This window comes from Haliaeetus albicilla, chromosome 6 (genome assembly GCF_947461875.1).
Source record: "Haliaeetus albicilla chromosome 6, bHalAlb1.1, whole genome shotgun sequence".
NCBI lineage: Eukaryota > Metazoa > Chordata > Aves > Accipitriformes > Accipitridae > Haliaeetus > Haliaeetus albicilla.
This window is the reverse complement of record NC_091488.1, coordinates 9,346,163-9,358,789: the sequence shown is the minus strand read 5'-3', so window position 1 is coordinate 9,358,789 and position 12,627 is coordinate 9,346,163. Positions and strand designations below refer to the sequence as shown.

Here is a 12,627-nt window from a genome sequence, read left to right as displayed (position 1 = left end):
CTCTGAAAAATCAAGCTTGCACAAGCTCACTAGAGGTGTTATAAGCTGATAGCTAATTTTTTTTAAGACTCTCTGCCTTAAACGTGCTCCATTCCAACTAAACTCATACAAGCCATCTGCCTAAGCAGACTCAATGCTCAAGAAATCACTGAAAACGATCTATCTGCTCCAAAGAACTTGTATAACAACTCCCCTTGAAAATCCTGGCCTCTCTGCAGGGAAATAAGAAGTGGCAACAGGAACAGCAGTTTTGTCTTCTGTCTTAATGCTCCTTCTTCCAACACGACGAAGGCTGTAGTTTGATTTAAATGCAAAAAGGTAAACAGCAGAGGAAGTTGGATAGAAATAAGTAAGGAAGCCCCTGGAAAGTATATTAAGAACAAAGCAGGGTTGGAAACAGGAGAATTATTTCTGCTATACCCACTTCTCCAGAGAACCAAAAGTGACTCCACTGTCCCAGAAACTTAATATTCCTGTATGTATAAAACCTATCAAAAAGCATGTCATAACCTTCTTTATTGAGAAATGCAGGAGACAATGATCAATTACTACCACACCCTAAGGACTGAGAATAGGTTTAAAAACTCTTTTGCAGTTCTGTCTGAAAACCAGGAAGTCATTCAAAAAAAACAACCCACCACACAAAAAAAACAATCCAAAACACACATTACTACTAATCTCCCTGCAGTGAAAATGGTTAACTGCCGAAACCCATAAACGCCCTCGTCAGAGAGCACCTCTCATCGGTACACAAAATAGACTATAAAGATACCAGTTTTCAGCTGAATCCACCAACAGGCCAAGAGAGACAAGAGGGATGTTGTAACTGTTCTTTTTAAGGACAGTGCTTAAACTAGCACAAAGTGACAGCAACGGAACTCTCATAAGGTTGTTTCACCACCACAGTGTGTACGTGGATCTTTTCTGCTTCCATTGTTGGAATCTCAGTGAGACACAGCAATCTTATTCCCCAGTGAGAGCATTATATCCTGGTAAATTTTAGAACAGAAGTTTCATTGTATTTCTGCATGTGGACAAGCCTTAGCTGAAGCTACAGCTTCACAGTCTGTTTGAAACCAGGTAAGTCTCCACTGTCAGAAGAGAAGGAGGGTGATCTTGCTCGCTTTCATCCTAACCACCCTCTCACCACCAGTACTAGCCCTTGCATCACCACATAGTCAGCCAGATCAAGAAGCCAATCTGGCTGAAAGGTAACTGGGGGAAAGGAATGAAAGTAATTTTTGATTTCAGCTGCATCACATGCCATATGAACACTAACAATGGCACAAGAAACAGGAAGAGTACATAACCATGGATAGAACCAACTCTTTCAGCATCAGGGCAAATCTATTATGAAATACACCCTGAAAAAAGAGGAAAAAGGAAGGAAACAGAATATGGATAATTACAGTTAGCACATATTTAGCTATGATAGCAGCCAAGGTTCACATACATTAGAGCCAAGATGAGTCTTGACAACACAAAAGTGTCATAAAGACCAAAATTCTTCTCAGCCATAATAGATATCACAGGAAAATGCACACAGAGAAAGCCGCTTAGTCTATGCTAAATGCCAGGAATGTCAGTTCACGAACAGCACAAGTTCAGTCATGAAAGAAAGAGTAAGTAGCTGGAGCTAATAAGGCTAAGTGTGAGAAGTCTAAGCAGGTGAAGGCAAAAAACTATCTTTGCCCTGAAAATTATGATAAAGCCAGTGGAATACTTTACAGATCACAGTAAGTCAGGAAAATTAATTTAGCAGTAACACTTTGAACAATCTGACCACAAGTACATAAATCGGTGACAAAGCTACAGCAGGTAATGCAGATGATGTAGAACACAGAAGGTGGCAAAAGTTTTACTCCTGCTGACAAAAAAAAAGAAAGGCCAGAGTTATGAAACTGTAAACAAGACTGCATGATTCAAATTATTATCTGGAAATTCAGGTCAAAAAACTGGAATTAGAGAAGACAGAGTATGAGTAGTGAGTACAACAGCTGTATCCACTGTGATAGTTAACGTCTTGCTACTTTTTAGCAAAAGACATTTTCCTATAACAAAATTTTGTGTCTGTGTGTGAGACACAGGCAGACAGAACATGCTCTCTAAAATAGTCAAAGGCTCAATTTGTCATTTTTCTCCTACATAATTTGGGATTTTCAGAGTGATCTGGTTTCCAGTGTAATTTCATTTCCATCAAACTAAGTCCCCTGGGTAAATAGTAATCAACTGAGGCACCAGAAAGAAAAATTGTCCATACCTTATTTGTTGCAGAAGTTAAATGATGTTTTACAAGAAAGTAAATAGAACAGCACAAGTCAAAGGGAAATCTCTGGGTTATAAAGCAGCTATACAGAACCCCGAGAAGTTAATTCTGTCTGTGTCTTGTTCATATACGTTGCTGGAGAAATCACAGGTTTTTCAGATTAACCTCTTCATCTTCCTCTCATTTTTCTGGGTACTGAGATAAAGGCAAAACTGAGGAAGAGCGAGGGAGCACAACAGCAACTTAAGCCAGCATAAGCTGTGTCTGTAGCACCTGAACATCTAAAAAAAAAAAATCTGTTGAAAAGTTATGACAGGAGGTACTTTTGAAGTTTACAGCCTCTGTGCCTCAATTCTTCATCAATAAAACAAAAGACAACACAAGCCTTTTTATGTACAGACTGATGTGAGAAATAATACATTAATGTTTGGGAAATGTACAGGCTGAGAGTAAAGAACACCTATCAAGTTTATTAACAGAGTAATAATTCTACTTCGTATGGGATTTAGACTGATGTAGCACATGAATTTACAGAATTAATTCCAAAGATGAAACATTGAATGACAATCCAATTCAATCCACCTTCCAAGACTGAATGAGTCAAGGATCCAATGGGAGGAAGAGTTCATAATCAAGGGGGGTGGGGGGGGACGGGACGGGACAGACATGACACCGGTTTAACAACAAGTTTCATTCTCATATTTCCCCATTTTCCACTTTTATGTAAGCTTAGAGGAATCTTCTTAAATGACCCATGGCTCAAGTGAAAATATCCCCCTTAAATGGTAATATGCTTAAATAGATCACGACTTGTGCATTTTTTCCAAGGCTCTTTGCATCATTTGTTTTTCCACCACACACAATTTTTAAGTAACTTCACTGAGCCATCTAATAATTCAACTGAAAAAAAGAATATTGGAAGCATTTTAAAAATCAAGCTTTTAGTTCTGCTGAGAAATCCACTCTGAAATACTACAAACCCCAAGTCCTGATGAAGTAATACATACTATAGCTGGGAAAAAAGTAATACTCCTATCCAAATTCACTTTATGTTTTAACTTGGGGCAGGGGGGAGAGAGAAATCAAATTTTTCACTTACATTTATCAAGCATCTGAGAAAAAACAAGATACCTCAAACATCAACCTCATATTTACAAATTCAGCAAAGGAAAGAAAAGACAGCTGACTATTAGCACCCTGTGACAAGTTGTTATCTGTAAAGATGACACTTTCTTCCCAGCAAGAAAGCCTCTCCAAACTATACACATAACCACACCAATTTTGGTGAAACACAACATTAGTTACTCAGAAGCATTAGCTACCCAGAAGTATGAGAGAGGAAAAAAAAAAAAAGAAAGAAGTCCAAAGGAAGATATTCACTAAAACAATTGGGCACTCTGAATTCATAAGTAACATTTTCAAGGAAAAATGGCATAAGAAAACACAGAATGAATTAAACAGAAGATATTCAGGAAGGAAAAGAAAAAAGGTAAATGCATAGACGCTAGCTTTATCAGATCAATGAAGTATCACCACAGTGTTTCTTTAAAGCAGACTAACACCACCAGACCAAGCAGGCAAGTAAGAGCAAACTACAAAAAAATTAAACAAAAAACCCCTTATTTCTTACTAAGAGAAAACGTCTTAAAAATCATGAGAAAGTATCTTAAGAGAAAACAAACATTTCCAGAGCTTGTGAAAGAAGCAAAGTTTTTTATACCTACTGTACCGGTCTAAAGAAATGTACCCCAAGAATAACGTCTTCATAATTCCTATAGGTGCAAAAAACATTGCAGCTGAACTGTTTAAACATCAACATGGTTGTTAAGGCCTCCCCCCCATTTCTGGCACAGAAGTTCTGCAAAAAGAACTTAAATTCATCAAATACACTAGAGAAGCTGACTATGTTAAAGAGGTATGGAATAAAGAATTCTAGTGGACAACTGTCATTTAGAAGTTAAATGACACAGAATTATAAACTCACATTTAAAGCAAAATTTTGCTGTTAGAATAATTGAAAGTAGAATTAAAGGGTTAGTCTTCATTGTATAAGTATGAACTACTACTATTTATTGTATTTTCAGACCCATGAAGAACCACAGTGGCTCATCAACACTGAAAACCTCTCAAACCATAATTTAGATGTAGTATAGCATAAGCACATACTTATAAGCGTGAAACGGCTCTCACAGGAGAGATTTTGATTCTCTGCTCCCAACTGTTAGTTACTTGCTGCTGGTCTAGATAATGGATACATCCACAACATCTCGATCTTCCTGTGTGATACTCGCACCAAAGTAAATACAAAGCATATAAACAAACAGCACATTAAGTATCAAGTACAATTTCAATTTTAGAAAAAGATGATCTTCTGAGGTACCAACTAAGGTTCAATCAACACAGTGCATTTGAATCACCAAATCAAACTCTCATTTTGGCTACTACTTGCCAACAACAAAACTAAACTAACATATTGGTCATTCACTATCCTCATCCAGCTGCCTCCAGGCACCATATCCAGAGTTGCTACTGGTTCTAAATATTCATTCCATTATCAGGAAAGTGATAGGAAGAAAAAGGAACATTCATGACAGGATGCATTATCAAACCCTCCTTCATCTGGTCAAAAAATCTCAGGATGGTGCAGGTAAGTGAAAAATTTCAGTCATATACCTGCTAACCAGAGGCTGATACTGATCACATGGGGTTTTTTTCCATGACTAGACACATCAGCTTACAGCAAGGTTTCACTACCACTATGCTAACCTTGCTGCAGCCATTGCCACTGATGAAAATGAAGCTTTTCATTTCGCTTCAAAGCTTTTCATTTTATGAAAAAAATTCTCTTTTCCCAATCCTTAAGCATGGAAGGAAAGGGAAAGGAATTAATAGCTTCTCAAACGCCATAAGGGGAATTCATGTTTCAAGTTACATCTTCACTAGACACGTTACAAACTGTCAACCACAGCAATCTGGCTAAACTGCTAGAAGAATAAGAACAGTAAGAATTTTCAGGCTATCTGGAGGTTATCTTCCTGTCTAATTACCAGACCTATCACGAAGAAAATCTGACACAGCAAGAAAGCTATAAAGCACTTAAGAAATCTGACATTACTACCTCACCGACTATCTTACTAAGGAAGATAGTAAGTATATCATCTTAAAAAAATGTCTCATTGCACGTGTGTGTGCACGCACATGTGCACGTATACACACACACACAATTATAAGCAGTCAGGAAAAGCACCTGGGATTTTAAGGTCCCACTGTGATTAATAAAGCACTGTCTGAAATACGAGGTCAAGACACATGGAGGGCTGTGAAAAACTGGAGCCTGAAACTGTAGAAAAAGTCACTGGATTTTTCACCTTCAAGCTCCAGAGAATTTATGTCACAACTTAAAAAAAAAACAAAAAACAAATATCAATCCTCACATCTAAAGGATTCGGGAAAATGCATTAAAAGGAAACCTTCAGAAATCACCAAACAATTAATATTTTATTTCTAAATTAGAAATACACAAAGTCTAATATAAAATATAATTTAAACTATAGTTTAAGCTTTTAGCTTATCAAAATTTTGGTCTTTCACCAACCTATTCACCTAAAAATTAAGTTAAGCAGATCCACCTTTCTTATTTAACTTTCAAATTCATAGACTTGTTCTGTTGAAACTTATTCAAAACCACACTGAAGTACTTCATTGCTAAGACAGCGGAAAAATTAAAACACCAAAGGATGCAAGGCTCATTTACTGATATATCAGTATATTTTGACAACGATGTTCATTCTCATCTCGTATTAGGAAAATGTCCTGAGACACTTGTACCACAACAAAAAGTAAGAGACTTTTCTTCCCCTCACTGTCAATTTTCACATCTGGACAAGAAAACTGAAGTTCCACCCACAGCCAATACAGGCCTGTCACCACTATCCCACACCACAGTGTTAGCAAGGACACTCTCCTCCAACCAAAAAAGCCTGTCTGGTAACAGAGAGATCCTACCTGGCACACATCACTACTGTTTTTTCTTTACTGGACACATTTCTAAACAATCTCCTTTTTCTTCTTTCACCATTTCAGAGCACTGTAGCTAAGACCACCCTAACACAAAACAATACCTTTTCCTCTTCCCACACCTAGTCCTGCTGAAGCTAGAGAACAGGTTAAGCAGCAATTAGGTTACTTAAGGATTGAAGCCTACGGAATTTAAAACATATATTTTTGTGCCATTCCATGTTGCCATTCAGCTGTTACAAAAAAGCGTTATTTGTCTTAAACAAAGGTTCTTCTAGGGACTATTTTCCATTACTTGAGTTTTGCATATTTTACATGAAAGCTTAATGAAAAAGTAGCCCTGAAACTCCCTGCATGTACTTTGCATTATTTTGAAGCACTCACTTGAACAACACTTCAGTTTAAAAAATACTATGGCAGCCTTTTACATTTTATAGCAGAGAGGAGAAGAGGACATGAGCAAACGTTAAGGAGTCACATGTTTGTGTCTTGCCTTCAACATATTCTTGAATCTCAGCTTAAAAAAAAAATTGGAAAAAAGGTTTCTTCTGTCAGAGTTCTCCATTCACAGATGTACATCTTTAAGGAATGATGCAATGTGGAATTCCCCTCTTATGAGTGAATTCATGGCTAAACACTAACTACCAAACAGTATGATTTGCTAAGATGTCCATGCAAAGATCTGTGTGAAAAAAAATCACATTCTTCTGTTGGCAGTTACATGTGTAAGGAAAACTAAATCACGAAACAAGGTTACATACTGTTTTTGTAAGCACATCAAGGATGCTACAAATAAAAGTTTCCCACGCTAACCTTCCTGATAGCTATGCATTACTTCTAAAGCAGCATTAATTTTAACTTCATGAAAAAAGTTGAAAATACTATCAAAACATGACTAGATTTTAAATCTACATCCAGTGGATCTCTTTTGGAGGTGTACTAACACAAAGAAATTAACCAAAAGCAAGTAATCATTCTCAGCTAATACTAACCAATCCTTTAAGAAAACCATACATCCCTAATGCAAGCAAGGAGAAAGCAAGCCTGTGAACATATATGTATCCAAACGGGTTTTATTCTCAGCATTTTAATTTTTATTTGAAAACACATCAACAGCTGGCAACCAAAAAGCTTTGATATCAAGCAAATTGAATTCAACTCTCAAAATGAGTAACTAATGGCTTCTTACAAAACGAAGCAGGTATCAGAAAATTCACAACAAAAAATACAAAAGGAACTGGCCGTGCTGTTAAACTCCCTTAAGGAAAAAAAGAAGCCAAAAGATTTTACACTTAGTCACAACTGGCTACTTATGTACTTTGCTCCTCTCCTCTATTGTGGGGAAAGTTAACAACAGCTCTCCTGTAACCTTACTAACACACAATATTTTAAATTATTTTACTAAACCAGATCTATAGAAAGTTCTCAAAGCACCAGTGGGCTCAAGTGGACACTGTAATGTCTCAAAAATGCAATAGCTGACATTTTGATGGTGCAAAGTCATGACAGGACGGCTTTCTGCCACTGTCTATCTATTCAAGACTCTAAACAAGACCTAAGTCAAAACATGGTTCTGTCATGAAGTGCAGAGGGAACCTCTGTTAACCATATTCTCAAGTCATGCTACAGCCTTAAGCGTAACAGAGACAGCCAATACAACATAACTGTTTTAAAGATTACAAAACTGTAACTCATTATAACAGAGAACTTTAAGATGTTCCTACATTAATAAGAGAACAAAACCTAGATTTAATATATGAAAAATGTCACTGCATTTTTCTAACCCGTGAATCCAAAGTAGCTCAAACTTCCCAGGTAGAAAAATTCAAGTCTCGCTGCATGCAACCATATGCTTATGAAAGACCTCCTTTCCATCCCTTGCCTCTGCTATGGAAAGACTGTTTCTTTTAACTACCGTTCTGCAATACCAAGGTTTACCAAACTGCTCTTCCTAAACATAACCAACTGCTTGGCAAGACAGCTAAGCAATTGACTTTCATCACTACTGGATATTGCAGAATAAGAACCTCTTAAGAAAAATGGAACAAAATAAAGATTGTGGTGAATGTTCTAAACTGGTAGTAAAAGGCAGGTATAGCAGTATAGCTTAATTTTTAATTCTTTTTTAATTAGGTTTGTGTCAGGCGGACAGTATGCATAACAAAGCTCAGTTATGTTAAAGAAAAAAAAAAAGTTGTGTAGTTATACACGACAAACATCATGTATGATATAAGACAAGTCTACAGCAACAGTACACAGCACTGTTAGCTTTGCAAAAGGCAAGGTACTACAACAAAAGACAGACATTAACAAGCTGTGTTCCCAAAACATACCCTCAAGTACAGCTTTAAATTTTGAACCTTGATTTTAAACAAGGGTGATACGGATAATAGAACCAGATGCAGCTACACAGAGTTTAAAGGAGACAGATCCATGTTATAAGAAAAACTTAAGATACCTGAACAAGAGAAACCATGTCCATATGTTCAGATTAATACTAATGCAAACATCCAGGAAACAATTTTCTAAAGGCCACAAAAAAGCCTTCACATGTACAGCTTTTCAAGTAAACAGTAAACCCAGCAAAGTTTCTTAAATCTTCAGACAACCACTTCACACTTCACTCTGCAAGTGCTGGATAGCAAGACTACTGGTTTGATTAAACAGTGTTTGTGATTAAAAGAAAAAAAAGTAAGTCTAATAGTTTCTGGGGTTTTGCAGGGTTTGGCTTGTTTTTAAAAAAAATAAATAAATCATGCTTTAAGTGAAAAACTGTTAAGACACACCGCCTTTGATTCCTTTACTTCACAAATGAGGCCATCCTGCTCAGGATGTTTTCAAAATATACCTACAGTTTTTAGATCTGTTAGAATATATAAAACAGTATTTTGGGGTGGGGGGGAATAAAAAATTTTATATATACACACACACATTCTCAAGAGTACTGCCTAACACAAAAGAGTTTGCCATTCAAATACCTGAAATAAGTTCGTAACTTACTTCTAAACCAGAGCAGGAAGGACAGAAATATTTCCCATGGAACTTCATGTATTTTCAATACACACCTGACAGAAACATAACTTTAAAGCCATTTAATAGTAATTTGTTCAAACTGATAAATAACTGAATTCCTATCCATTTTAACGCAGAGTTGTATTCATATTGGAACTAATTGCAATTTTAAATGTAAGATGTCTTGGAACAAAGGTATTACGGATACTTTTACTTTCTTAAAAGTCTATCTTATTTTATTGAATAGACACTAATCCACTATTTTTGTTTATCCTGAGTCTCACTTGTAAGAATTCCAGAACATTAATAAAATGCATAAACCTAAAAGTGTGCATTTAGAACAGAGAGTAGTTGCACTGGTCTATTTCTGAGTACAAATGCACCACAATGTGGGAAGTAAAACGTTTATGTAAGGGTGACAGTGTTCCACAGATACAGAAAGAGTAAACTGTTTTGCTACCGCTATCCATATTGATTATCACCTCCAGATGTAGTCTTCCTGTCAATTCAATGGGCAGAAGTATCACAAGGGCAAATTCTGCAAGACATGAAGTAGCAGCCTGGAAAGATTAAGACAGAGGCTACCCAAAAGAAATACCATTAAGAAAACCTACATGAAAGAAAAGTACAAAAGGTATTGGAGAGAGAGGAGAAAGTTACTATGATACAATCTTACATTTATTTTTAGCTACATTCCCCCTTGCCCCCCCCAAACACAACATGCTGATACTTGAGTTTCTTCCACTGCAGTTTTATGATTATGTTTATGTTTTCCATTCAAAGTTATCATTACGCATCACTGTTGTCCAGGGTATTGCAACAGAATAATCGATACATGTATTTTATATGCTTCCCCAAAATTATTGATATTAGCTACTGTACTTTGTTGGTTCAAAGAATAAACATTACTTCAACTCAAAGAATCAAAACCATTATTTAAAAAAAACACAAAAAAACCCCAAGCAAACAAACAAAACCACCTCTAACACCCTCATGTATGACTTAGGTTTTGCTGAAATAAACATGTTACTTGATCAGGAATATTTATGGTGGGGACTTCTGCCAATTTCTCAAAACCTTAAAATATCAAGAATAAAGTTAGCTGCCTAGAGATTTCAGTCACCCCTAAATCTTTCTTACTAGAGACACCATTTCTATTCCATAATCAATAAAGGTCAAACCTCCAAACACCCATCAATAGTCCCTTCCTAAACATAACAATTTTAATATCCATTCGTCAGGCATTTGAGAAGCCTGCTGAAAAACACAGGTTACGTAGTCCGTCTGTCATAACAAGTGTTGCCACTAGTATACTTAACACGGCATATTAATAACTAAATTCAACAACTTTTTAAAAATACAGCTCCCAGTTCTGCAACTAGGTCAGCAGAAGTGGGCCTTGTGCTAGCTTTGAGCCTGTGACTTCAGAGGGTCTTTGGGCCAATACAAACGTCCAGAGATAGGAATACAACTGCAGAACTGTGAATGTAAATCAAGTTGTACAGACAACATGAAGACAGCTGAGACACACAAAGTATGTCTACAGTGAGCCTGGGAGTCCTTTGAGCATTTAATTAGAACGATTCTTTTCTGAAATAAATTTTTTTTTCCTGTACGGTTGTGTGTTACTGTGCATCTTCAAAATACTTAACTGGGCTTTTGATGGAGCCACCTGAAAATGAAATATGGCACCTTAAAAACCACCTCAACATTTTTGGATGCTTCTATGAGAACAAAATCACTTGAGAACAAAATAAATAATTTTCAAAGGCTGTTCTCTCTGTATACAAATAGTGCCGCACAAAGTGGGAGAGCACACGTTAGCAGAGCAATTACCAACACACCAAAACCCCCCAACAACCCATCCAACTGGTGAAATCCTCCGTTTCCTTGAGGACAATAACAGAGAATAACCGTGGCCAAACTGCACGCAACTACCCCTGCCGCACACCTCGGACGAGGGGAGAGGGTTATACTGCCTAAAATAAATCTCAACGGACAAGCCCTAAGACATAACTTCGAGAAGAAGCGGCAGGGTGAACTAGAAGAAGATGCGAAAAGCCACAAACGTGGGGGGGGGGGAGAGGTTGTGCATCGAAATAGGGTTGCTGGAAGCCGAGGCTAGAGGAGTGGCCTACGTGTTAATAATGTTTACAGCGGGCGTGAACGAGGGGTGCTGGTGGTTTTCATTGAGACTGTAGGAAAAGCGCCTCGGCAGGGCCTTATTTCCAGGCGTCGCCCGGGCCTACACGGCTCCAATCACTCCACCTCAGTAATGGCGTTCGGTGCGAAGGGAAGCGAGAACCAGGGGAGGCAAAGCTGGGTGCAGCGCTGCGGGGAGCCACCGGGCCCTCCTCGCCCGGCGGCACCGGGAGGGGAGGACACGGGGACGGCGGGAGGGGCCGCCCGGCGGCCGGCAGAGCCCCCCGAGGGGCGCGGAGCACTTCCACCCCCCGGCAGCCGGGGAGAGGATGAGGAGCCGTCAGCCATTTTCCCTTGCCCTCCAAAACACCAGCGATGCAGGGCCACACGCCGGGGGCTGCGAGGGAGGCGCTGCCGCCACCCGCCGCTCGTTATCCCCACACACCCCCCTCACCACCACCACCACCACCCCCGCCCCGCGGGGCCCGGCTCGCCCCCTCCTCCCCGCCGCACCCCGCCGTCCCGCACCCCGACCCGGGGAGCCCCATCCCCCGGGGAGCGCCTCCCTCCGCTCCGCTCCGCTCCGCACGACGGCGGCCGGCTGCAGCACAAACAGCTGCCCCCGAGCAGCCGGCTTCGCCTCGCCGCGTACCCGGCCCCGGCCTCGGCTCCCCGGCCCCGGCCTCGGCTCCCCGGCCCCGCCCGGGCACAGCGCTCCTCCACTCACCCCCGCACGGCTTCTCCTTGTCCCGCGGCTGCTGCTGCGACGGCCCGGTGCCCTCCTGGGTGCTGCCGAAGGAGCGCGGCCGGGGACCGCCTCATTCCAGGTAGCCAGCAGGGCAGAGTCTCATGCCAGGCCCCGCGATCCCGGGCGTGCGGCCGGCTGACTGAGGGGGCGGCTCCGCTTCCCCGGTCCCGTCTCCCCCCCCACACACACACACCCCCCAACCCACCCCCCCACCCTCCTTCCCCGGGCGGGCGCCGTGTACTGCGACGGAAAGAGGGAGGGCGAAGCTGCCGCCGCTGCCCGCGCTTCAGATCCCGGCCCAGGCCGCTCCGCTCTCTCCGGCGCCGGCGGCACCGCCGGGGCGTTTTTCCTGCGTCACCAGCTCCTGCCCGGCGGCCCTGGGCTTACGGCTCCGGCTTGGGGCTTGGCCGGGGCCTGCGCGCTCCGCTCCGCCCCGTCCGGG

General features: G+C 40.5%; 1 protein-coding gene across 2 annotated transcripts in view; it reads right to left on the bottom strand.

Annotated features, from left to right (window-relative positions):
- The window catches only part of USP9X (ubiquitin specific peptidase 9 X-linked), a 102,557-nt gene extending 90,184 nt beyond the window's left edge, over positions 1-12,373 (bottom strand). For both annotated transcript variants that reach the window (XM_069784951.1, XM_069784952.1), the window contains exon 1: positions 12,165-12,373. The gene's annotated coding sequence lies outside the window, so the exon portion shown is untranslated. The remainder of the gene's footprint in view (positions 1-12,164) is intronic.
- Between the last annotated feature and the right edge of the window lie 254 nt (positions 12,374-12,627).